The sequence below is a fragment of the Pinus tabuliformis genome, chromosome 1_1, assembly GCF_031772625.1.
Source record: "Pinus tabuliformis cultivar Carrire ecotype Pingquan chromosome 1_1, CPIR1, whole genome shotgun sequence".
NCBI lineage: Eukaryota > Viridiplantae > Streptophyta > Pinopsida > Pinales > Pinaceae > Pinus > Pinus tabuliformis.
The window spans coordinates 563,757,283-563,782,571 of record NC_142297.1 but is presented as its reverse complement, the minus strand read 5'-3'; the positions used below and the strand labels follow the sequence as shown (position 1 = coordinate 563,782,571).

The window sequence follows — 25,289 nt, the reverse complement described above, 5'->3', positions numbered from 1 at the left end:
GTCAACCCTAGTATCAGTACATGCCTCAAGGGTATCAACCCCAAGGTCAGTACTTGAACCAAGGTTTCCAACCACCTCAAGGTCAATCTTATGTTCAAGGAACGGGAAATGTACCTTTCAATTATCAATCCTACCCTCAACCTGGTTATGGTCCCCCATATCCTCAACCTGTAATGGGTCCGTACCCTGGAGTAAATTTAGTGTGGGATCCATCGCAAACTCAACAGGTGTTGCAGCCTAATGTACAGTTGTCATCTCAAACTGGACAACCCTTAGTTTCTGGTTCACCCCAGCAACCAGTCCAGTCTAACATTCAAACTTCTGTACCTTCGGTAGTTTCTCAGTCTGGGCCTATAGCGCCTTCTACTCCATCTCAAACGACTGCTCCAACTACCGCAACATCTGTTCAATCTACCCCACCTACTTCTGGAGTATTGACAACTCTGGTTTCTACTGTTCCTGTATCTACTCCTCAGACATCTTTACCACCGTCTGGATCTATGATTCAAACTATGGTTCAGATACCTGTAGGACAACCTGGTTTAAGTACGGTTGTCATGAGTCAACCACAGTTCACTTATCAACCGTACCAGGGACAGTACCAATTCGGTCCTGCTGTATAGCAGCCAATCTATCAGTATCAACCGTACCCTGGGTACACTTATCAACAACCTCAACAACCCCAGTACGGTCCGGTTAATCCTGGTTTTCCGTGAGGATACAATATCCCGAATGCAATTCCTATTCCAAGTTATCTCGGATATCCTCCTCCTGGGGCTGGTCTTATGACCCAGATTTTTAGGGATCCTAATCGACAGTTACCGTTTATCGCAACTTTGGACTTACCTGATTTGTCACGCCTAACGAACGATCCCATTAATTATCTTCCATTTTGGCCGCAAATGCCGAACAAGTTGCCCAGTGACATTCCCAAGTTCGAAGGTAAATCAGGAGAGGACCCGTCGAATCATGTGATGACTTACCACCTCTGGTGTGCATCTAACTCCATTTCAGATGATTCGATCCGTCTTAGACTTTTCCAGTGCACTCTGATTGGTCTCGCGGCCAAGTGGTACATTGAGTTACCGCGAGGCACTTTTTATAATTTTAGTCAGTTAGCTACCTCGTTTTTAACACATTTTCAGTTTCCAGTCAGATATGACAATGGCACGGAACTAATAACTTCGTTAAAGCAATCGACGTCCACTTATATTTCCGATCATATTCATGAATGGAGACGTCGACGACATTTAGTGAAGGTGTTTATTCTGGATTAGATTTTGGCTGAATGGTTTGTAAAGTATTTGTTGCCAAATATCACTGAAGATGTTGCTAAAGCCGGAGTTGTTACTGAGGAGCAAGTGATTGCTCAAGCACAGTACCTTGACTTGGTATATACTCAGTCAGGTACGTTACACGAAAAGATCCCAGATCTTCCCAAGTCAAATCAAATCGTTGTAGCTCCTTCGAGATCTCATGCCGCTGACGGTATGATTGGTACGGTTAACACTAAAAGTAAGAAGAAGTCTTCCAAGAATTCTTCTCCTATCATAACCTTGCCTGATTCCCCAACAGGAGATTCTTCTGCAGAAGTTTCCGCCGATATTCACGTTGTAGAGTCATCTACGGCTAAATCAAAAAACGGTGGAAAGAAGAAGAATAAAACGGACAAAGAGTCAAAGGAGAAACCTGAAAAAGCGGAATCCAAAGATGAAAAAAGAAAACCTCGTTATCCGTGTCTCATTTGTGACGAAGATCATTTTACAAGAAACTGCCCACATTGTGCAGAGGTTGCAAATATCGTCAAAGGTTCCCAAACTCCTGCTGTCTTGAAGGATCCATTTCCAAGTCAAGACAGTAAGATGATAGGTTCATCCTCGAGTGCCAATGAAGAGCCCATATTGATGATGTCCCATGTAAGTATTGCGACTTGATCGCAAGATTATGGTAGTAAGAGTCCTGTTGATGGAAAAGAAGCAGAATCTTCTCATTCTAATCCATCAACCTCAGCTCCCGATTCCGATCCACTACAGATCGAGAAACCTGACCCAGACTTAGTAATCAAACCGCCCACCAAGGGTATACTTCGAAAGTCTGCTTTCAATCCACATGCGAGAGCAGCCCAGAATTATAACATTTTTGAGGATTTAGCTGTTTCACCCTCAACAATGTTGGCTTTGGAAGTGCTGCAATCATGCCCAGCACAGCGTAAATTACTTTTGTCAGCTATAGGAGCTATTGACGTTCAGGACCCGAACCTAATAATTTTTGATCTAGAAAATAGTACACCGCGTCTCCCTCATCAAATGGCTTTCCAGATCCCAGTGATAGTCAAAAATAGGCCTATTCATCGGACTGTAATTGATGAGGGAGCCTCAACGTGTATTATGTCGATATAGCGTTGGAGATCGCTTGGTTCTCCTTCACTAAATCAATCCCCGACAATTCTTAAGGCCTTTGATGGTCGTGGGTTTCATCCTTTTGGCATTCTATAGGATTTGCCTATAGGGGTTGAAGGAAAAATCGTTAGTCTAGATGTGGAGGTGGTTGATGCCCCTCTAGATTACAACCTTCTCTTGGGTCGAAGTTGGTCTTACGCTATGACAGCAGTCGTTTCATCGGTCTTTCGAGTAATAAAGTTTCCACATAATGGAAAGATCGTAACAATAGACCAGCTGGCTTACTTTTCATCCGACCCAGCCTCTTCCGAGAGTATAAAGCATGTTGGTAAAACGACTATCCCATACAAGGATGTTGGAGTAGGATTAGTTAAAGATGTCGGTTTACTGGGAACTTTTCCTTTTCCTCCAATCAACGCATCGTCTTCGTTTGCATCCATTCATATGATTACATCAGACACCATTGTTTATGATGATCCTTGGATCATTCCTTCTGAATCTGAGATAGACTCATTTGGTGATGCTATGCCTTTGAGTCCATATGAAATTGCCTATGAAGCCGTGCAGTCTTTTGCCGACCCATCTTCAACCGAAACTGACTTAATGAATGTGGTCCGTGAGGAATCACTTTTCACATCAACCTCGGGTTTAATCACATTTCCTGGATTTGTTCATTCTGACGAGCAAATTCGCGAAATCTTATGTGTAGATGATTTACCATGGGAAGATTTCCATCACAGATCTTCGTTTTTACTTGAGGATGATCGTTTTGAAAATGATTTTTCATCAATTTTTACAACTGAATATGTCAAGGAACCTCAGAATCTAATGAAACATCCTCATTCAGAGTTGAATTTGGGAAACATCTCTCGAATTGTTCCTATTGACATTTCGGTTAAGCCCGGAATTGTTGAGAACATTCATATAGGCGCCTCGTGTACAGATGACGAAATTCAAATATATAAGGCCCTATTTCAAGAATTTTGTGACGTGTTTGCCTGGTCCTATGAGGAAATGCCAGGAATTGATCCCGCGATTGTTGTTCATGAGATCAAGACTTACCTAGACGCTAAACCCGTCCGGCAACGTTTGCGTCAGATTCACCCACAAAAAAGCAGCTGCAATCAAAGCAAAAGTTGAAAAACTGTTGAAAGCAGGGTTCATTTATCCGATCCCGTTAACGGATTGGGTATCGAATATTGTTCCGGTTAACAAAAAACAGGGAACAATAAGAATATGCATCGACTATAGGGATATTAATCGAGCCTGTCCAAAGGACAATTACCCTACGCCCTATATCGATCAAATCATTGATGATTGTGCCGACAACGAAATATTTTCCTTTATGGACGGTTTTTCCGGATACAATCAAATCAATATTCTACCTGCCGATCAACCAAAAACGGCTTTCATTTGTCCATGGGGGACGTTTTCTTATTGCAAATTACCTTTTGGGCTTAAGAATGTCGGTGCAACTTTTCAAAGGGCGATGTCTTATGCGTTTCATGACATCAAGCACATTGTGCAACCTTATCTAGATGACTTGCCTGCTCATTCCTTACATCGAGCTGATCACCTTGTCCATTTACGAGCAATCTTTATGAGGTGTATGCATTATCGGATTCGGTTGAACCCACACAAATGTGTCTTCTGTATAGAAACGGGTCAATTGCTGGGATTTTTAGTTTCAAAAGCCAACATTCGTGTTGATCCCTCGAAGGTTGAAGCTATCATCAAATTGCCTCCTCCTTCGAGTCTTCGCCAACTCCAAACTTTGCAAGGGAAAGCAAACTTTTTACGACGATTCATTCCTAACTACGCCGAGGTTACAAAGGGTTTTAACCGGTTGTTGAAACAGAACACTCAATTCTATTGGGATGAGATAGCTCAGAAATCTTTTGATGCACTCAAGCACGCGTTGACCCATGCACCGTTGTTGCATCCTCCCAACTACAACCAGGATTACTTATTGTACCTCGCCGCCTCTCATTCCACCATTGGAATGGTCTTAGTTCAGGAAGATGAATTCGAAAGTGAACATGTGATATATTACCTTAGTCGCACGTTAAATCCAACTGAGCTAAAATACTCACATGTGGAGAAATTGGCATTGGCAGCCGTTCAAGCTGTCCAACATTTTCGTCACTACATTTTACTTCGTAAAACTACTGTAATTTCGGATTGCAACCCTATGATCTACATTTTGACAAAGCAACTGCTAGGGGGAAAGTACTCTAAATGGATTGTTATCCTGCAAGAGTTCGACTTGGAGTTTGACAAATCTAAGTCTAAGAAATCTTTAGTCTTTGCAGAGTTAATGTGTGACTTCCCGCGTGCTGATACGGAAACTGTGGCGGAGGAGCCCATTGCGGACGAATCCTTGTTTCTAATTAGCACTTTAGATCCGTGGTATGGGGATATCATCGTCTATCTCCAGACCCAATCCTTTCGGCCAGAAATTTCAAGGTCAGAACGTTGGAAAATTCGATTCCAGTCCCAACAATACAAAATTATTGGAGATACTCTTTATCGCCGTGGGGCAGACTTGGTTTTTCGACGTTGCTTAACTCATGAGGAAGCTGAAAGGGTTCTAAATGAATGTCACTCTGGAGCGTGTGGCGGTCATATTTCTGGGTATGCCACAGCCCAAAAGATATTGCGCGCAGGCTACTTCTGGCCATCCTTATTTAAAGATTGTATTAACGCGGTCCGAAAATGCCACAACTGTCAAGTGTTTGATCGAAAGATGCATGCTCCACCTGCTCCTCTCCACCCTATAATTGTCGTTGGTCCTTTTGCCAAATGGGGTATCGATTTTATTACATGTAACCCTCACTCGACCGGGGGGAATGCGTATATCATCCTTGCGGTAGATTATTTTACTAAGTGGGCCGAGGCGATGCCTACATTTGAGGCAGACGGCAAAACAACTACAATTTTCGTATTCAATCACATAATTGCTAGGTTTGGTGTCCCACAAGCGATAATCACTGATCATGGGCGCCATTTTCGAAACGTCATGATGACTGAACTTACAGGCCAGCTTGGTTTACGTCACGATAGCTCAACTCCTTATTATCCACAAGCTAACGGTCTGGTTGAGTCCATCAACAAAGTTTTAGTTATCATGATCCGATGAATCATTGGGATTCATCGGTCGAATTGGCACAACATGCTATTTTCAGCGCTTTGGGCGTACCTAACCTCAGTAAAAACATCAACAGGGTTCACTCCTTTCCAACTAGTTTATGGTTTGGAAGCCGTGTTACCCATTGAATGCGAAATCCCGTCACTGCAAATGGCCATCGAGTTACTTCCAGCTACTTCCGAAGAGGAAAAGCGTTTATTATACTTAGCTCAATTAGATGAGAATCGACGTGATGTTGCATTGGCGATCGAGACTCACGCAAAACCTATGAAAGCTCAGTATGATCGAAATGTGACCCCTCGAAATTTTTCAAAAGGAGACATAGTGTTATTGTATGATCAATCTAATGATAAATTAGGTGCTGGAAAATTCATTCCTATGTGGCATGGACCCTTTATTGTCAAGAGAAAGCTAGCAAAAGGGGCCTATGAATTGGTAGACTTTGACGGGGACTCTTTAGGTAAACCCAGAAATGGTCTTTACTTGAAGAGGTATTATGCTTAAAAGAATGGGTATGGAGATTTTTAGTTAGGTTAGTTTTTCTTTCTAGCAAGTGTGTTCTAGTTTAAAAAGTGTGCTTAGCTTAGAGAGTGTTTTTTCGTCGTTATTCCTGCTTATCTTGGTTTTACTCTTGATATTGCAGATGTCGATGCATCTCCAAGCATACATTGGATTTGCTGATGGTGCCTGTCGTAATACACGGAACATCTCTTCCGCAGCTTGGGTTATCTATTCGCCCTCTGATGAGTTAGTTTCTATGCATGGGGTAAGCCTCGGTCAAACAACAAACAACATTGCAGAGTATAGTGCAGTGATTGAGTTATTATCTGAATCTATTTCATTTGGGATTCAGAGTTTGATAGTGAGGTTAGATTCTGAACTCGTTGTATCACAACTTAATAGAGTGTATGCCATTAGAAATCCAGTGTTACTGAGATTGTTTTTGAGAGTGCGTCTCTTGGAACGTGAGTTTGATTATATTGAATATCAGCATATTCCAAGATCTTTAAATACATTGGCAGATGCAATTGCTTCTCGAATGTTAAGTAGACATTTGCAATAATCATACATGTAAATTTAAAAACATTTCATCACACATGTTTAACAAGATAAGCCGGTAATAGTGATATATATATAGGAGTGTGTCAAAAAATACATCGTCCTCGATCATAGGTTGAAAAACACCTTATGATCGGCAAAAATGATAAGTACAAAAAACAAAAATGTCATATGTGCCCACAATAGGCGATCATCCTATCACTGGTGATGATCTCTATAAGAAACCACTGCCCGGGCCACCTTGCAAAGGAACCTCCTAAAAGGTCCTGGGACTCCAATCACATAGCGCTGAAGTCAACGAGGAATGTCATCTATAGTGGTCTCAGGAATATCTCCTGTCAAACGCTCTAAATGACCCTCCAACTCGGCCAAAACCTCTGCTGATTCGTCTTGTGGGGCTGGCAAGGGTGCAACTGGTTGTTTCCTCTCGAAAGGCCAGAGAGCGGCTGGTCGCTGTGGACCCACATCTGCATTTGAAACTTTTGTTATCAGTTTTGAGACGATGGAAAAATAACAAAAAAAATTAAAATAGGAAAAATGTTGAAAAGGATTTTACCTGAGTCATCCCACTGCTCTCCTGGTGGAAGAGCCATGTCTGGGTCACCGCGAAAATCAACCCCAGCGTAAGGGAAGTCCTGAATGGAAACGACCTGGTTTTCCAGCCATTGGAAATACTCAGGTTTGAATCGAAGAACCTCTGTCCCCTCGTCCGGATGACGGGCCATAACTGCGACCCATCGCATCAGTTTGGGCTCTCGAGGTAGCCCAACTCCAACAGTAAGGTGCTGTGGGATCAGCATAGGAACCCTCTCCAGGCCAAAACTCATGACCAAAGCCCCATAACCAAAGGTCTTTAGTCGTCCTTCTTTGGCCCTGGTCAGTTTGCCTTTTAGATTGGCCAACACAGCATCGCACCAGTTGAAGATGGTGCCTCGAAAGCAATCAACTGCCATACGCATCTGGGATCCAGTGGCAACATGTAATGCGGCAGCTCCGCAAAGTCTGGTGACAGTAAACGCGATCACCATGAGTTCAAGACGGGATATGGTCTTTATGTCTATCCCTTTGTCTCTATCTTGGTTGTTGCAGAACTCTAGTCGGAGGCTATCGACAGACTGGCCATCTGGACTAGTCCCGGAAAGAGTCAAGTCTTCGCCTCGTTTAGGCAAACCAGTCAAGAAGTATATATTTGTCGGCTCGATCTCGAGCTGGTGGCCACCAATGAAAAAGCACTGGTCCTGTATGCTCCATCTGTCAACCAGCCACTATAAGAAAGCCACCTGAGCCCTCATGCCAGGAATGGTCCAGAATTTGTACAAGCCACACGCCCTCAAAGCATCAAGTGAAGGTTGATGATTCCATGCGGCAGCATCCATGTCCTCATGCTCTCTTTCGCGCCAATCTAGCATGATGTACTCTCTGCATCAAGCAAAAAGATTAATTAAATTGCTAAGAATTGTTTTGTTTGGTCAATTTTTGAGAGTTTTTGGGTTAAAAACCCTCACGGCGGGGTACGCACCCTCCAGGTTAGACACAGTGCGTGGGTACGCACTTCGTCTACATGGAAGGTGCGGGCCCCTGGCTTTTTCCCAATGGAGAAAAAGTCGGGGCCCGCGGGTTACCAGTGTGACACCTGCGGGCCCCTGCGCGCGGAAATTTAGCCTAAAAACCCTCCAAAAAATAAAATGAATGACTAAAACAAGAAATGAAATGGTTAAAAATGAAGAGTAAGTTGATGTGGAATACCTGGAGAAGACGGCGTTCGATTCCGACGGTTGGATTTTCCGCAATCTTCACGGGAAGTTTTCTGAACAAAAGCACTATTTTCTCACCCAAACTCAAACGGTAAAAATGAATTGTCAAAACCCCTTTTTATAAGTTTTTTGAGTAAATGAATTGAAAATTTGTTTATGTTTCACTTTGAAAAGGTATTTTGCGACATTTTTATCTATTTCAAACAGGTATGAGTAATGTTTGTGTTTTTGTGAAGATAACAGGATTATTCAGGTGAAATCTAGCATTTTCAACGAAAAAAACAAGTAGAGTCATCTTTAAGCCCTTTTCTGACTCCTAAAACATGAAAAGATTGCCGAGCATTTCTTTTACACTCGTTAAAATGGAATTAAAAGACGGTCCACTTATAGCTCTTTTCCAACCGTAAAAACATGAAAAGATTGCCGAATTTTTGTCGTTTCAAATTCGATATTGGTTATAAAACGACGTGTCGTTGATCGCTTTTTTACTTTTTCGGATCAGTGGCACTAATTACGAAAAGTACTCCTTGGTCGTAAGATCAAGCGGTTCTCTCAAGTATTATTTTATACTTTTTCGGGCTTGGGAGACACAAATTTACGAAAAAGGTCAACCTTGGAGTCTTCTTTAGTTTTTTCAGACTCTCTAAAATTGAAAAACGCCGAGTTTCTCCTATACTGGACTCGTTAAAATTTCACAGTAAAGGACCTGTTCAATTGCAAACAGGAATGAACCACTCCTTCTTAGGGTTCGAATTTAAACTAAGTTGGACTCATCCGAAGGATGAGCTTATAATCAAGCAAATGTTATCCTCCTCAAGCTTGTCAAAAATAAAGAGGTACTTGCCAGAAATGGTGGGGCAAAAGAGAGAAAAATGAGCCTGTTTGTCATACTTTGCAACCACTCTTGAACACGACACTTTCATTCACCTGGGTTGGGAAATCCTTTGCCTAACAGTTGATCAAACCACATTGAAAGTCTTCAGCCGGTTTCTGGGTATTAACTTTGGGTCAATTGTCACCAAATCATCTGTCGTGTCGTTATGTGTTCAAGAGGTCACTGCCAATAAGCCATTCATTTGCAAAATATCTATCATCCATCTTGACCATCCCTGAGTCAGTCCTTGCAACTAAATTTCTTCAACTTGATCTATGATTTCGTGTTGTGGGCATGCCTGCGACGGATCACTTTCTATCGACATCAGCACATTATCTAGAAAGATGATCTAGGAATCGTCAGTACCTTGGGATCTGCATGCCTCAATGGCAGGTTTCTCGCCTTTGAAGATAGTTTACATCATTGACTTTCGATCAAAGGATTCCGTGATATGTTCGACATCAACACATCTATTCACATCTCATGGATTGTACTGGGTACTTTGAGAGCCATTGACCTCACTGGTGGTTTCTCTCACACTTGTTAACAGTTTACATCATTGACTGGTAATCAAGTGGTTTCTACCATGTTCGACTTCAACACATTTATTCGCATGGATAGAATCGTACTATTTCGGGAAGTAGAAATGAAGACCCTGGATCTAGTCTCCACCATCCAGGCTGCGGGGAATTTTGTATTCATTATATTGTGGACTATTCATAAACAAGTGGCTGCGTCCATACTGTGTTCACATGAGTCTATACTTGTGATGTCTTACAAGATCATCCCTATATCATAGCAGTAGATAGTTTCTAGTTAAGTTTTGATCTGAGTATGGGAATGCCTACCTCAGCGATGATATGATATCATATATATATTTTGCATTGAATGTTTTTACAGGTTCCAACCAGGTTCTCCACAAGATAATCCTCGAAATGATAAAGTACTTCACTCTTCCTATATGATAAATGAAATCCTCATCTACTACAGAATTTGCACTTTAGGGGGCAATCTGTTACACAAAAATATCATCACCATGATTATTTGCAGTCAGTATGGGTCCATCAACACTTATACTGTCCTCCTAAGCAAGTCTCAGACCTCAGCTCTTTAAGTCAAGCTTTGAAAATGTGAGAAAGACATTGAAAATCACTAAAAGCTCTGGTTCCGCACTTTCTCCTACTGTCACCTGCGGGCCCGCACCCTTTGTTCGTGTCAACTGCGTATCTGCACGCTCTGTCTGTAAAGGGGTGGGTGCGTACCCCTGTGAAAGTCAAAAGGCGCAAAGTTTATCTTTAAAAACTCACTTTGGGTTAATTCTAGAGGTTTCTAGAAGGAATTTTGACGTGGATTGTTCGCTCTGAGGTGGTTCATGCATCCCAAAAGAGAAGGAGCTAATCCCTTGACTAAAGGAGCTATCCCTTTGAAGGAGGGCTTTATCCCTTTGAAGGAGGAACTAGTAACTTCCCTCCATTGCACTATAAATACAGGCATTGGGGTGAGGACTAGAGAGGTTAGAAGCTGAACATTTTGAGGGTAAATGCTGGTGAAATTAAGACTCTTTGGTTGAGCTTGAGAGGAGAGATCACATACCTCTTGGTTCCATTGGAGAGTGAGTGAAACTTGTCAAAGTAGAGGAGACATCTTGTTGGACCCTGGGAGGAGCTTGTACAGTGTCAAGGCAAAGGTTGTAAAGTTCTTCTTCTTTTGAATTAATACAATTGAACTCATTTTTCTCAACAAGTATCTTATGCTATTTGTTTCATGGACTCCTTGACTTTCATGTTAAATATGTTTTATGCAATTGGATTTTAAGGTGCTATTTAATTTGTTTGCCTTGTTTGTGTTTGCAGATTCGCGAAAAGGAGCTCATTTGGATCAAAGGAGCGAGGGCATCCACAAGCTTGCGTTGGACCTAAGGTAGGCCCCAAAAACACTTGTTTACCATTGTTTTTAAAAAGCATATTTAGAGAAAGATAGTGTCTGGTTGGTTTGCTTGTCATTAGGTCTTCTTTAGATTCTAGGAAGGTCTATCTTGTCCGCAAGATCGACTCTTTCCGTGTGACAGCTTGCATTCCTCTTCCTTCTCGCAGGAAATCCTTTCCCTGCTCTAATGCCACTTGATGAAAAGAGATCTTGGGTATTTGCCAAAATCCCCTTTCTTGTAAAAATTTCGATCCTGGGCCTGTGGGTTATGGCCCACTAAACCTCATCGGAAGCGTTTTAAACTTTTAAAACGTGGATCTTCATTAAATATCAAACCATCCCTTATTATATAAAGCAGTCTTTGAACGCCTTTTAAAATAACCACCAAAATATTACAAAATACGTGCTAAGACCCCACTACAGTTCTGCAACTCCGATCCAAGTAATCGGAGGTCGCACATTGCAAAGACTTGAATGCCAAAGCCCCAATTTAACCACAATTCCGATCCATACAATCGGCGATCCACAGCTCCGTCCAACTACTCCGATTCGGTTCTAATCGATTCTGCTCCGATCCGATGCCAGTCTTCAATGCTCCGATCCGATCAGTCAGAAGTCGGAGGTCGCAAAAATCATAACCGTCAGAAATCTTACCAATTCCATTTGCGATTACCATCGAAAATCACCAATCGCTGAGTTATGTGTCACTTGATTATCGTTGATTCAACTCCTCTGATCCACGTACTCTTAGGCCTTCTTTGGATTCTTCTTTGATTAAGGGGGGGGGTTAGATGCTCCTACATCAGACTCCCGAGGAAAAAAAAAATTTGACCTCCTGGTCATATACTTCTCCTGGTCCTTAGCAATTCTACCCACTGTATTTCTTCAGTGGAATTGCCTTCATGATCTTCTGTGAGCTACAACCAACCTCTACAGTAACAGTCTCCTCTGTTACATGATACCTCACCAAGCCCTCTGCACTCGGTCTTTTGGCATCCTTCTTGTTCTCTTCTTTGGAACCAATTGAGCACACCTTGCTCTAGGTTGCTGCAAATCTTCTCACCTTCCGCTGCCACCATCTGCACGACAGTAAGACCATAAACTCTCCAGATTTAACACAACTGTATATCTTTCCCCTTCTTCTTGCATTCCTCTTCCTTCTCACAGGAAATCCTTTCCCTGCTCTGATACCACTTGATGAAAAGAGATCTTGGGTATTTGTCAAAATCCCCTTTCTTGTAAAAATTTTGATCCTGGGCCTGTGGGTTATGGCCCACTAAACCTCATCGGAAGTGTTTTAAACTTTTAAAAAGTGGATCTTCATTAAATATCGAACCATCCCTTATCATATAAAGCAGTCTTTGAACGCCTTTTAAAATAACCACCACAGTATTACAAAATACGTGCTAAGACCCCACGACAGTTTTGCACCTCCGATCCAAGTAATCGGAGGTCGCACATTGCGAAGACTTGAATGCCAAAGCCCCAATTTAACCACAATTCTGATCCATACAATCGGTGATCCACAGCTCCGTCCAACTACTCTGATTCGGTTCTAATCGATTCTGCTCCGATCTGTTGGCATTATGAGATAAGTGTTGTACTTGATGGCAAACCTTACTGATGACAAATCATAATACAGAAGGTCAGCAGCAAGGAATTGATGATCTGACTATCAGAAGAAGAGAAAGTTCATACACGCCGATTCTTTAAGCCCAAGTCGCGTGTACACGCAGGTTGGCTTCAGCAAAAGCGCGTGTATGTGGAAACGTATCTTTGGTCCATGACAGTTAGTCCTTGGAAGTTGTGCCTATGGTTTCGGACCATTGTGTCTCGACGGACGTGTCGATCCCTAGTTTTGAAGTTGATGGTATTGAGTTACTATGGTTTTGGCTCTTGGTATTGAACAAGGCCTAAGGCTATATAAGGAGAAGGAAATCATTAGGCAAGTGTATCTGAAACGTCTTGAATATCTGATGAAGCATTAGATCTAGTATGCAGTGTTATGGGTTGATGATGCATTGCTTGATCTGAGCTAAGGAGAAGATCTCACCGGTTGATGGAGAACTAGATCTAAGGATAGATCGGGATCTAATGGTTTGCAATGCACTATCATGATATGGTTAATTATGTGTATTTCTAGATCTGTATACTATCGCAAAGCTATGTTCTGGGTCTAACTGATGTCTGGTACAGCTGCAAATTGAGAAAGTTTATTTTTAGATCTGTACGCAGGTTGGTTTCGGTAAAAGCGCGTGTATACGCGGGTTGCACTCATTGAAGTAGCGTATATCTCTTGAAGCTTGATTTTTGGGTTTGCAGATTGGATCTGACTGTTATTGCAGAGTTCTGTAGACTGCTCTGTGTTCTGGTGTCTGTGATTGACAGGGTTCAGTGGTTCAGTGATTCAGTTTGATGATGATAGTATTGGTTGTTTTATGCTTCAATGATCTGTTGTGAAAGTTGAATGAATTGTGGTCTACAGATTGTAATGTTGTGCTTCAGGAATATCCAGTTTGAAAATGTATGAAAGGTGGTACCTGAAAGAAAGAAGATTGTAGGTCAGCACCTACGTACTAGTATCTTAGCTAGTACAAAAGCAAAGGGGGTTGGAGCTCCCTTCCAAGGAAGTTTGGAGAACGAGAGAAGGTTGTAGCCTTCTGCAGGTTGTAGCCTGCGTGCTGGTATAAGGCTGCACCAGTACAAAAGAATTGTAAACTGAAGTTTCACATAAAAGATAGAAACAACTTGCAGCAGGTGGTTTTCACCCACATTGGGTGTCCACCTTATATCTTGGTGTTCATATGTGTGGTTCTGTGTGATCTGTTCTACTGCATCTGTTTACTCTTAATATGGTGAATAATGTCCTCATGCACTTAACTGAAGATAAACTGACTGAATTATAAGATTTCTAGGTATACGCTGTTTTCTTTATTCACAGTTGCGTGTACACGCTGGTTCACTTAACGAAAGTAGCGTATATGTTTCTGAGCATTGAAAAGTTTTTATAGTTCTGATAATACTGATTCACCCCCCCCTCTCAGTATTATTTCCAACAATTGGTATCAGAGCAGGTCCTTCAGAGAAGCTTGATCGCTTGAAGGTAGATCGTTCATCATGAGCAACTACGAGAAAGAAGCATCAATCAGGCCACCCGTTTTCGATGGGACAAACTTCAATTATTGGAAGGTAAGAGTTACTGCATATCTTCAATCTCTTGGTACAGAAGTTTGGAACATTGTAGAAACAGGCTATGCCTTTCCTTCAGCTACTCCTACAGATCCAGCTGAGAAAAAGCAGTATGAAACAAATGCAAAAGCAGTCAGTACTCTATTAGGAAGTATATCCCAAACAGAATTCATGAAGGTCATGCACTTCAAATCAGCAAAAGAGATATGGGACAAAATGATCACTAGCTATGAAGGAGATGAACAGGTAAAAGAAGCTAAACTTCAAACTCTCAAGATTCAATATGAGACTCTCAAGATGTATAATGATGAAAGTGTGGCTAATTATTTTCTTCGGGTAGATGAGATTGTTAATTGTATGAAAAATTTGGGTGAAGAAATGAAAGAGACTATAGTAGTTCAAAAGATTCTAAGATCATTATCCCCCAAGTTTGAATCTAAAGTATCTGCAGTAGAAGAAAAAGAAAATCTTCGTGTTCTCACTATGTCTCAGTTGCATGGAATTCTAACTGCTTATGAAATGAGAAAGGGAGGTCCATCAGATAGAAGGGAAGCTGCTTTTAAGGCATCAGGAAAAGAAGATTACTATGAAGCAAGCCATGTTCCAGAAGAAGAGGAAGAAGAATCAAACTTTGTCAGAAATCTTCAAAGGGGTTCTGGAAGGTTTAGAGGTAAGCTACCTTTCAAATGCTTTGCCTGTGGAAGAGTAGGTCATTATGCTGCAAAATGTCCTTATAAGGATAAAGGAAAAGAACCTGCTAGATGGAACAAGAAACAAAGTACAAATAAGAAAAGCTACTACACCCATGAGGATAGTGATGGCTTATCAAACAGTGATGAAGATAAACAAGGTAATAAATATAGGTTGTTAATGGCATTTGAAAATGAGGATTATGAGGATGCTGTAGATGTGGATAATCTCTATGATGAAATTACTAGACTCAAGAGATGCATAGAAGAAAGGAATGTGATCATTGATACTTTGCAATTTCAAATTGATGAAAAGGAAAAACATCTTGAAAAACTAGAAGGTGAAATTGTTGGTCTCAGAAAAGAAATTGAGAAAACAAAAGCTATTAATCTCAAGTTTGTCAAAGGATCTGAAACTTTGGATGAGATTATCAATGTGCAGCGGTCTCCTCTAAACAAAACAGGTTTGGGCTATAATGGAGAAACCACTCAAGCCTCTACCTCTAAAAGCTATCTTGATGCAACAAGGAGAAGCGAGCAAAGGCCAAATAAGAGTCATCAGATGAATCAAGGACAATTTATCTCAAGAACAAATAAAGACCAGGGACAAACAGCCTTAAGGACAAACAGAAGCTACAGTCAGCCACAGGTAAAATCTTCCCAATTTGCTCCAAGAATGAATAGAAGCTATAATCGGTTGGATGATAGATCTGATTACCGCAGAAGTTTCTTTAATGGCCAATTCTTTTCTTGTCATAACTTCGGTCACAAAGCAGCTGAATGTGTTGCCTACAAAACAATCATGACTAGAGAAGCTCAAAAGCAAGGGAGAAGGACTGGAATCATGAAGAGGACTTATAACAGTTTTTCGGTTCTTGAAAATGAAGTTGAATGCTCTATTTGTAATAACTTTGGTCATGAAGACTCTGAATGCAGGAGCAGATTCCGGAAGACAACTCAGAAGGAACAAACCTCAAATGTTAGAACATGGAGAATAAAAGAATCACAACCAGAAAGATGTGGGATAGCCTTTTATGCAGAAGGTCAAGAAAATCTATGGTACATTGACAGCGGATGTTCGAAGCATATGACAGGAGACAAAGAAAAGCTTGAGTCATATACCGCATTAGAAAAGGGGAAGAAAGTTTCATTCGGGAATGATATCTCTGCAGCCATAAAAGGAAAAGGTGTTGCTCCGTTGAAAGAAGAGGTCAAAGCAGGAAATGTTTTATATGTTGATGGTTTAAAACATAATCTTCTCAGTGTCAGTCAAATGTGCGATCAAGGAACTGAGGTAATATTTAGATCAAATGAATGTTGTGTTCGAGATCTTGATACAGGTAAAACAGTGATCAAAGGAAGAAGGACTCCAAATAATCTATATATCTTTGAGGAAAGACAACAATGCTACTTAAGCAAGGATGATGAACATTGGCTGTGGCATCGTAGGTTGGGGCATCTAAGTTTTTCACAAATAAGGAAAGCATGCAAATATCAGGCAGTTCGTGGTCTTCCAGATATCAAAATTCCAGACAACACCATATGCAAATCTTGTCAGTTTGGAAAGCAAACCAGAACTAACTTTCCAGAGAAGGAAGGATCAGCTAGCTTGCCTCTTGAGCTAGTCCATACAGATGTATGTGGTCCATTTAGGAAAAGGACACCTCGAGGAGAGGAATATCTGATATTATTCATTGATGATTTCTCAAGGTTTCTTTGGTTAGGACTTATGAAGCACAAAGATGAAGCATTCGAAAAATTCAAATCCTTCAAAGCATTGGTTGAAAATGAATCAAGACACAAAATTAAGTGCCTCAGATCTGACAGAGGTGGGGAGTTCACCTCAAATGAATTTTTTGATTTCTGTGACGAACATGGGATAAGAAGAGAATTCTCTACAGCTAGAACTCCTCAGCAAAATGGGGTGGTAGAAAGAATGAACAGAACTATCCAACAAATGGCTCGTGCTATGCTCGATGAATCAGGTACTCCTGCAACCTTCTGGGGTGAAGCTGCACATGCTGCTGTTATTATTCTTAACAAAACAAATGTCCGAGTAAACAGCACTCAAACACCTCATGAGCTTTGGAGTGGTGAAACTCCTTCCGTGAAGCACTTCAAAATCTTTGGGAGCAAATGTTATATTAAGAATACTGATGAGCAATTTGGCAAACTCGAACCAAGAGCAGATGAGGGAATTCTTCTTGGTTATTCTCCACATAGCAAAGCTTACAAGTGCTACAATAAAAGACTAGGCAGAATTGTTGACAGTATTGATATAGTAGTTGATGAGAAGGGATATATTCCTAGGCAAGTTCATCATGAAGACATTGAAGAAGATGAAGGTTACTCTCAAAGGAAAAATGATGAAGAAGAAGAACCTCAAGAAGAAGAAGAATCTCAAGAAGAACCAGAGGAGCAGACAAGAATAGAAGAGAAGACTCCATCCAGATATGTTCAAAAGAATCATCCAGAAACTCAGATTGTGGGGCAGAAAGAAGCAGGGATACAAACAAGAAGGACACTTGCAGAAGCTTCAAGCTACTTAGCATTACTCTCCTCCATTGAACCACAAAATGTGAAAGAGGCATGCAAAGATGAATGTTGGGTCAAAGAAATGGATGAAGAACTTGAGCAAATCGAAAAGAACAACACTTGGAAATTAGTTCCTAGACCAAAAGATAAGAATGTAATAGGAACAAAATGGGTCTTCAAGAATAAATTAAATGAAAATGGAGAAGTAATTAGAAACAAGGCCAGACTTGTTTGTAAAGGGTATGCACAGCAAGAAGGAATAGACTTTGAAGAGACTTTTGCTCCTGTGGCAAGACTTGAGGCCATCCGCATGTTTCTTGCTCTCTCAAGCTTTCAAAACTTCAAGGTATTTCAAATGGACGTGAAATCAGCCTTCCTGAATGGAGACTTAGAAGAAGAAGTATATATTGAGCAGCCAGATGGCTTCATTCTTGGGAATGATCCAAACCTTGTATGCAGATTGAAAAAGGCACTCTATGGACTCAAACAAGCTCCAAGGGCTTGGTACTATCGGTTGGACAAATATCTTCACCAACAAGGCTTTTCAAAAGGATCAGCAGATAACAATCTCTATATAAAAGTTGAAAATAACAAATTGCTAATTCTTGTTGTTTATGTAGATGATATTATTTTTGGCAGCAATGAAGAAACTATGAGTCAAAACTTTGCCTTGGTTATGCAGAAAGAATTCGAAATGTCACTTCTTGGAGAATTGACATATTTTCTTGGATTGCAAATCCAACAAAGTGAAGGAGGTATCTTCCTGTCTCAAACCAAATACCTCAAGCAGATCTTGAAGAAGTATGGCATGGAAGAGTCAAAACCAGTATGTACACCCATGGTTACAGGATGCAGCCTCAGTGCAAATGATGAATCAGCAGCGGTTCACCAACCCACTTATAGATCCATGATTGGGAGTTTGCTTTATTTGACAGGTACTCGGCCAGATATTACACATGCAGTAGGAATGGTTGGAAGATTTCAAGCCAACCCAAAGGAAACTCATCTTCAGGCAGTCAAAAGAATCTTCAAATATCTTCAAGGGACCCAAAACTATGGCTTATGGTATCCCAGAAATACAGATCTCACTCTTCATGCTTACACAGATGCAGATTGGGCTGGAAGTGTGGATGATAGGAAAAGCACAAGTGGTGGTGCTTTCTTCATGGGTTCCAGATTAGTATCTTGGTTCAGCAAGAAACAGAGTTCGATTGCCTTATCTACAGCTGAAGCAGAGTATGTGGCTGCGGCATCTTGTTGCACACAACTTCTTTGGATGATGCAGACCTTGCAGGACTTCCAAATCACTTGCACTCCACCCGTTTCTATCTTATGTGATAATACTAGTGCAATTAGCATTTCAAAGAACCCAGTCATGCACTCAAAGACCAAGCACATACCTATCAAGTATCATTTTCTCCGAGAACAAGTGCTTGAGCAAAAGGTTAAGTTGGAGTATGTTCCTTCTAAGGAACAAGTTGCGGATATTCTCACAAAACCACTGCCCAGAGAAACTTTTGAATATCTCAGACATAAGCTGGGAGTAGTTGATGCTTCCTACTGCTGTTGAAACTTGACTGTTCTACAGAAAATATGGTATACGCAAGTTACGAAAGGTGTACACGCGTATACACGCGGATTTATGCGGAGAAAGTCGCGTGTATGGAGTACGCTTGTTGCAGAGCTTATATCCGCGTGCATACGCTGTTTTGTACAGGATAAATCGCGTATATGGAATTCTGAGCAGCAAGGACACTCTCTGGTCTGAGATGGGTATGTCAGAATTCTTCAGACACAGTTTCAAGGGGTGCAGCAGGCACAAGTTCAGAGGGAGCAGCTTAAACGTTTCATAAAGCATTGTTGGCATTTCGATGTTTTGGTTATTAGTTTCTCCGAAAGAAATCCTGGTTGCTCAAGATGTTTATCAGATACTGCTGGTGACTTTCATAAGTCTTGGTCTAGATCTATTGTCTCTATGTCATGCCTCTCTTTTGTGATATTTCTTTAATAGTGTCAAGGTCATGTAACGGCCTATTTTGGTTTCCCCACTATGCCTGGGATGATTGATGCAATGTGATTGGTTGTCCTATATAATTTTTTTTTTTATGGATTCCCACTTGATTGGGTGGATGAGTCAATTTTTGTATATCCTCACTTAGTTGAGAGATGGATGTATGTATGAGTCTTTGGTGATAGGAAGGTCTTTTATAATGTATAGAGTCATGTTCTTCTTGAAGAACATCTTTTGCAGATCTTGCCCACAGACAGGAAGAGCATGAACAGCACACTTCAGCAGTACAGAGACTTGGCATGTACTCAGGGGGAGCATTGACAGATTGGTACACCTTGGCATCTACAAAGGGGGAGATTATTCAAAGATTTCACCAGGTACTCAGGGGGAGTATGGACAGTGGAATGATTCTACAAAGGAAGAGAACATCTCGGTTCACCCTTTGCCCTTGATGTCAAAGGGGGAGAATGATTTGGTGTTGTTGCCATCAAGTCCAAAGGGGGAGATTGTTGGCATTATGAGATAAGTGTTGTACTTGATGGCAAACCTTACTGATGACAAATCATAATACAGAAGGTCAGCAGCAAGGAATTGATGATCTGACTATCAGAAGAAGAGAAAGTTCATACACGCCGATTCTTTAAGCCCAAGTCGCGTGTACACGCAGGTTGGCTTCAGCAAAAGCGCGTGTATGTGGAAACGTATCTTTGGTCCATGACAGTTAGTCCTTGGAAGTTGTGCCTATGGTTTCGGACCATTGTGTCTCGACGGACGTGTCGATCCCTAGTTTTGAAGTTGATGGTATTGAGTTACTATGGTTTTGGCTCTTGGTATTGAACAAGGCCTAAGGCTATATAAGGAGAAGGAAATCATTAGGAAAGTGTATCTGAAACGTCTTGAATATCTGATGAAGCATTAGATCCAGTATGCAGTGTTATGGGTTGATGATGCATTGGTTGATCTGAGCTAAGGAGAAGATCTCACCGGTTGATGGAGAACTAGATCTAAGGATAGATCGGGATCTAATGGTTTGCAATGCACTATCATGATATGGTTAATTATGCGTATTTCTAGATCTGTATACTGTCGCAAAGCTATGTTCTGGGTCTAACTGATGTCTGGTACAGCTGCGAATTGAGAAAGTTTATTTTTAGATCTGTACGCAGGTTGGTTTCGGTAAAAGCGCGTGTATACGCGGGTTGCACTCATTGAAGTAGCGTATATCTCTTGAAGCTTGATTTTTGGGTTTGCAGATTGGATCTGACTGTTATTGCAGAATTCTGTAGACTGCTCTGTGTTCTGGTGTCTGTGATTGACAGGGTTCAGTGGTTCAGTGATTCAGTTTGATGATGATTGTATTGGTTGATTTATGCTTCAATGATCTGTTGTGAAAGTTGAATGAATTGTGGTCTACAGATTGTAATGTTGTGCTTCAGGAATATCCAGTTTGAAAATGTATGAAAGGTGGTACCTGAAAGAAAGAAGATTGTAGGTCAGCACCTACGTACTAGTATCTTAGCTAGTACAAAAGCAAAGGGGGTTGGAGCTCCCTTCCAAGGAAGTTTGGAGAACGAGAGAAGGTTGTAGCCTTCTGCAGGTTGTAGCCTGCGTGCTGGTATAAGGCTGCACCAGTACAAAAGAATTGTAAACTGAAGTTTCATATAAAAGATAGAAACAACTTGCAGCAGGTGGTTTTCACCCACATTGGGTTTCCACCTTATATCTTGGTGTTCATATGTGTGGTTCTGTGTGATCTGTTCTACTGCATCTGTTTACTCTTAATATGGTGAATAATGTCCTCATGCACTTAACTGAAGATAAACTGACTGAATTATAAGATTTCTAGGTATATGCTGTTTTCTTTATTCACAGTTGCGTGTACACGCTGGTTCACTTAACGAAAGTAGCGTATATGTTTCTGAGCATTGAAAAGTTTTTATAGTTCTGATAATACTGATTCACCCCCCCCTCTCAGTATTATTTCCAACACGATCTGATGCCAGTCTTCAATGCTCTGATCCGATCAGTCGGAAGTTGGAGGTCGCAAAAATCATAACCGTCAGCAATCTTACCAATTCCGATTGCGATTACCATCAGAAATCGCCAATCGCCGAGTTATGTGTCACTTGATTATCGTTGATTCAACTCCTCTGATCCACGTACTCTTAGGCCTTCTTTGGATTCTTCTTTGATTAATGGGGGGGGGGTTAGATGCTCCTGCATCAGACTCCCGAGGAAAAAAAAATTTTGACCTCCTGGTCATATACTTCTCCTAGTCCTTAGCAATTCTACCCACTGTATTTCTTCAGTGGAATTGCCTTCATGATCTTCTGTGAGCTGCAACCAACCTCTGCAGTAACAGTCTCCTCTGTTACACGATACCTCACCAAGCCCTCTGCACTCGGTCTTTTGGCATCCTTCTAGTTCTCTTCTCTGGAACCAATTGAGCACACCTTGCTCTAGGTTGCTGCAAATCTTCTCACCTTCCGCTGCCACCATCTGCACGACAGTAAGACCATAAACTCTCCAGATTTAACACAACTATATCTCTTTCCCCTTTTGCTTGCATTCCTCTTCCTTCTCGCAGGAAATCCTTTCCCTGCTCTGATACCACTTGATGAAAAGAGATCTTGGGTATTTTCCAAAATCCCTTGTCTTGTAAAAATTTCGATCCTGGGCCTGTGGGTTATGGCCCACTAAACCTCATCGGAAGCGTTTTAAACTTTTAAAACGTGGATCTTCATTAAATATCGAACCATCCCTTATTATATAAAGCAGTCTTTGAACACCTTTTAAAATAACCACCGCAATATTACAAAATACGTGCTAAGACCCTGTTATCACTGAAAATTCTGTTGCCAAAAAATTTAGCCTAGCTTAAAGACAGGGTGTTTTTGCAGCGCATAAATCCGTTAGCAGTTTGGCAGCGCCATCTGTTTTAGTGATTTCGTAGCGAAAACACTGACCTTGCACTGGCTGCGCTATGAAATTGGTGGAGCTATCGAGGATACTGTAGAATTATAAACAAAACAAAATGATAAAAGCCACTTAAGCAATGCGAGACACGATGAAACTGCTGTGTGGCCACAATGTTGAGTTGAGGAGCAAGGACAGTAGAAATGTCATCAACAAAGAAAATATTTTAATTGCTAAGAATGATGAGAAAGGCAATGTAAGGAATGCAGTTGAAGCCGCTTCAATGTTTGCTGGCTTTAAGATTGTCCCATAAACTAACTATGACATGCAAAATCTGGGTGAAACAGAGACTGTTTGTATTTCAAATAATGGACCTGTTGATGTCATTAGTATGAATGGTGGATTTGTTTCTTTCTTGAATAAGTGGGAGCAGGTTCTTGAATCTTGTTTTGATCTGCATTTCAGTAATGTAAATGAGAGGGATTCATCAGCAATGTTTGAAGTCCAAGGTTTGGCCGTTTGCTGGGAAAATTTTCCGATGAACGCTAGAGCAGAGAGGCAGTTAATAATGTTCAAGTTATTGTGGCGCCTTTATAGCTGCCAGATGTTCAAAAGTTGCCACACGCTAAACTGCGCATGCATGCATTGAATTTAAAAAAAAAGGGGCATCTTGACACGGCAGGCTATGTCAGTAAAAACATGTTTATTTAGCGTTGAGCTTCTCAAAAGTTGAATTGCTGCTTTGTTTGTGGCTGTGGGATATTAAATCTTGATGTGAAATATACAGAGTGGTGGCAGTTGTTCGATAGTATGGTGAATCTATATCTCTGCTCGGCGCTCTCCACGATTCACTTGCAGAGCTTGGCAATCTTAAGCTTCAACGTTTACCTGAGAAGTACAATGGGTTAGTTTTGACTCTTATGGAATCAATTTCAAGTTTAATTATTCTGGGAAACAGTTCGGAATTTGGAAAAGCGGTGCTATGGCTCGAGGACCTGAGTATGAGGCAGTAGCATTGTGGGTTGTTTGTAAATTATGGAGCATGCGGAGTCCTTTGGATTTGATGGGAACCACGCTGTGTGTACTAACTGGAGAATGGATTGAATGTTCATCTGGAATTGGTGCTGGTGTTGATTCGTTTTATGAATACCTCTTAAAAGCTTACATACCTTTTGGAAGGAACGAGTATTGGAATACGTCCCACTCAGCATATATTGCTGTACAGAAGCATTTTCGACATGGTCCATGGTATCATGAAGCAGATGCGTTCTTGCAACTCTGTTATACAAGGGAAAACAACTTGTCTTCACACAAACGGATTCTTGATGAAATTGCTCAACATTTACTTAGCGATTCTATGCTGTCAGCATCATGTGATGAACAATCTTTTGTGGTAAAGGTATCCATGTATGATGCGCTGAAGAAGCGGAGGTAAGAACAAGATGAAGGGCACTTGTTAGAAGCAGTAGGGGCATATAAGAAGGCTCTTGTAGTGGATCCTACATACAAGCTTGCTGCGGAGTACTTGGCAATTGTCTTGACAGACCTTGAGACCAGTTTGAAACTTGCAGGAAATGTCCATGAAGGAATTCAGAAGTACTCTGAAGCTCTAAAAGCAGATAGCCGCTATGTTATTGCTTAGTATAATTTGGGGGTGGTTTATTCAGAAATGATGCAATATGATATGGCACTTAATTGCTATGAAAAAGCTGCATTGCAAAGGCCTATGTATCCTGAAGCATATCGCAACATGGGTGTGATGTATAAGAACCGTGGAGATGCGGATGCAGCTATTGCGTGTTATGAGAGGTGTTTGACTGTATCTTCAAATTTTGAAATTGCTAAGAATAACATGACTATAGCCCTTACAGACCTTGGTACAAAGGTGAAGCGTGAAGGAGATATACATCAGGGTATAGCTCATTACAAGAAGGCATTGCTTTATAATTGGCACTATGCAGATGCTATGTATAATCTTGGTGTCGTATATGGTGAATTACTAAAATTTGACATGGCAATTGTGATGTATGAGCTCGCCCTGCACTTCAATCCACATTGTGCGGAAGCATGCAATAATTTAGGAATCATTTATAAAGACAGGGATAATCTTGACAAAGTTGTGGAGTGCTACCAGATGGCTTTGTCGATCAAACATAGTTTTTCACAGTCTCTTAATAATCTTGGTGTGGTCTACACTGTCCAGGGTAAAATGGATGCTGCTGCAAGCATGATTGAAAAGGCTATAATGGAAAATCCTGCATATGCAGAAGATTATAATAATCTAGGGGTTTTGCACAGGGATACAGGTAATATCATGCTTGCGATAGAGGCATATGAGCGGTGTTTGAAAATTGATCCAAACTCTCAGAATGCTGGTCAAAATCGCTTGCTGGCCATGAACTACATTTATGAGGGCGAAGATGTTAAGCTTTATATTGCACACAGGGAATGGGGCTGGAAGACGTTATTTAACTCACATGCTTTCTGATTGTTATGGCATTAAGGATATAGTACTAATGGAGTGCAGGTTATATAAGTTCGAGGCTGATCGAAGTTTGAAACAGACAGAGGCTATTAATTTGGAGCAAATTCAAGACACAACACTCATTCCAATACTGAAATTATCTCAGCTCTCAGGTCATATATATCTCTTATCAAATAAGAGAAGTAGATGAGGACCAGGGACCATTAAAAGTACAGTAGAGTTTATTATGCATATCACAAGACTGTGTTTTTGAAATCACACAGCAGTTTCGTAGCGCGCTACGAAACTGCTGTAGGTGATGATT

The 25,289-nt window shown here is 41.1% G+C and overlaps 1 pseudogene; it reads left to right on the top strand.

The window, feature by feature from the left end:
* The first annotated feature begins 23,482 nt into the window (after positions 1-23,482).
* Positions 23,483-24,988, top strand: LOC149214391 (putative UDP-N-acetylglucosamine--peptide N-acetylglucosaminyltransferase SPINDLY pseudogene; annotated as a pseudogene).
* The last annotated feature ends 301 nt before the right edge of the window (positions 24,989-25,289 follow it).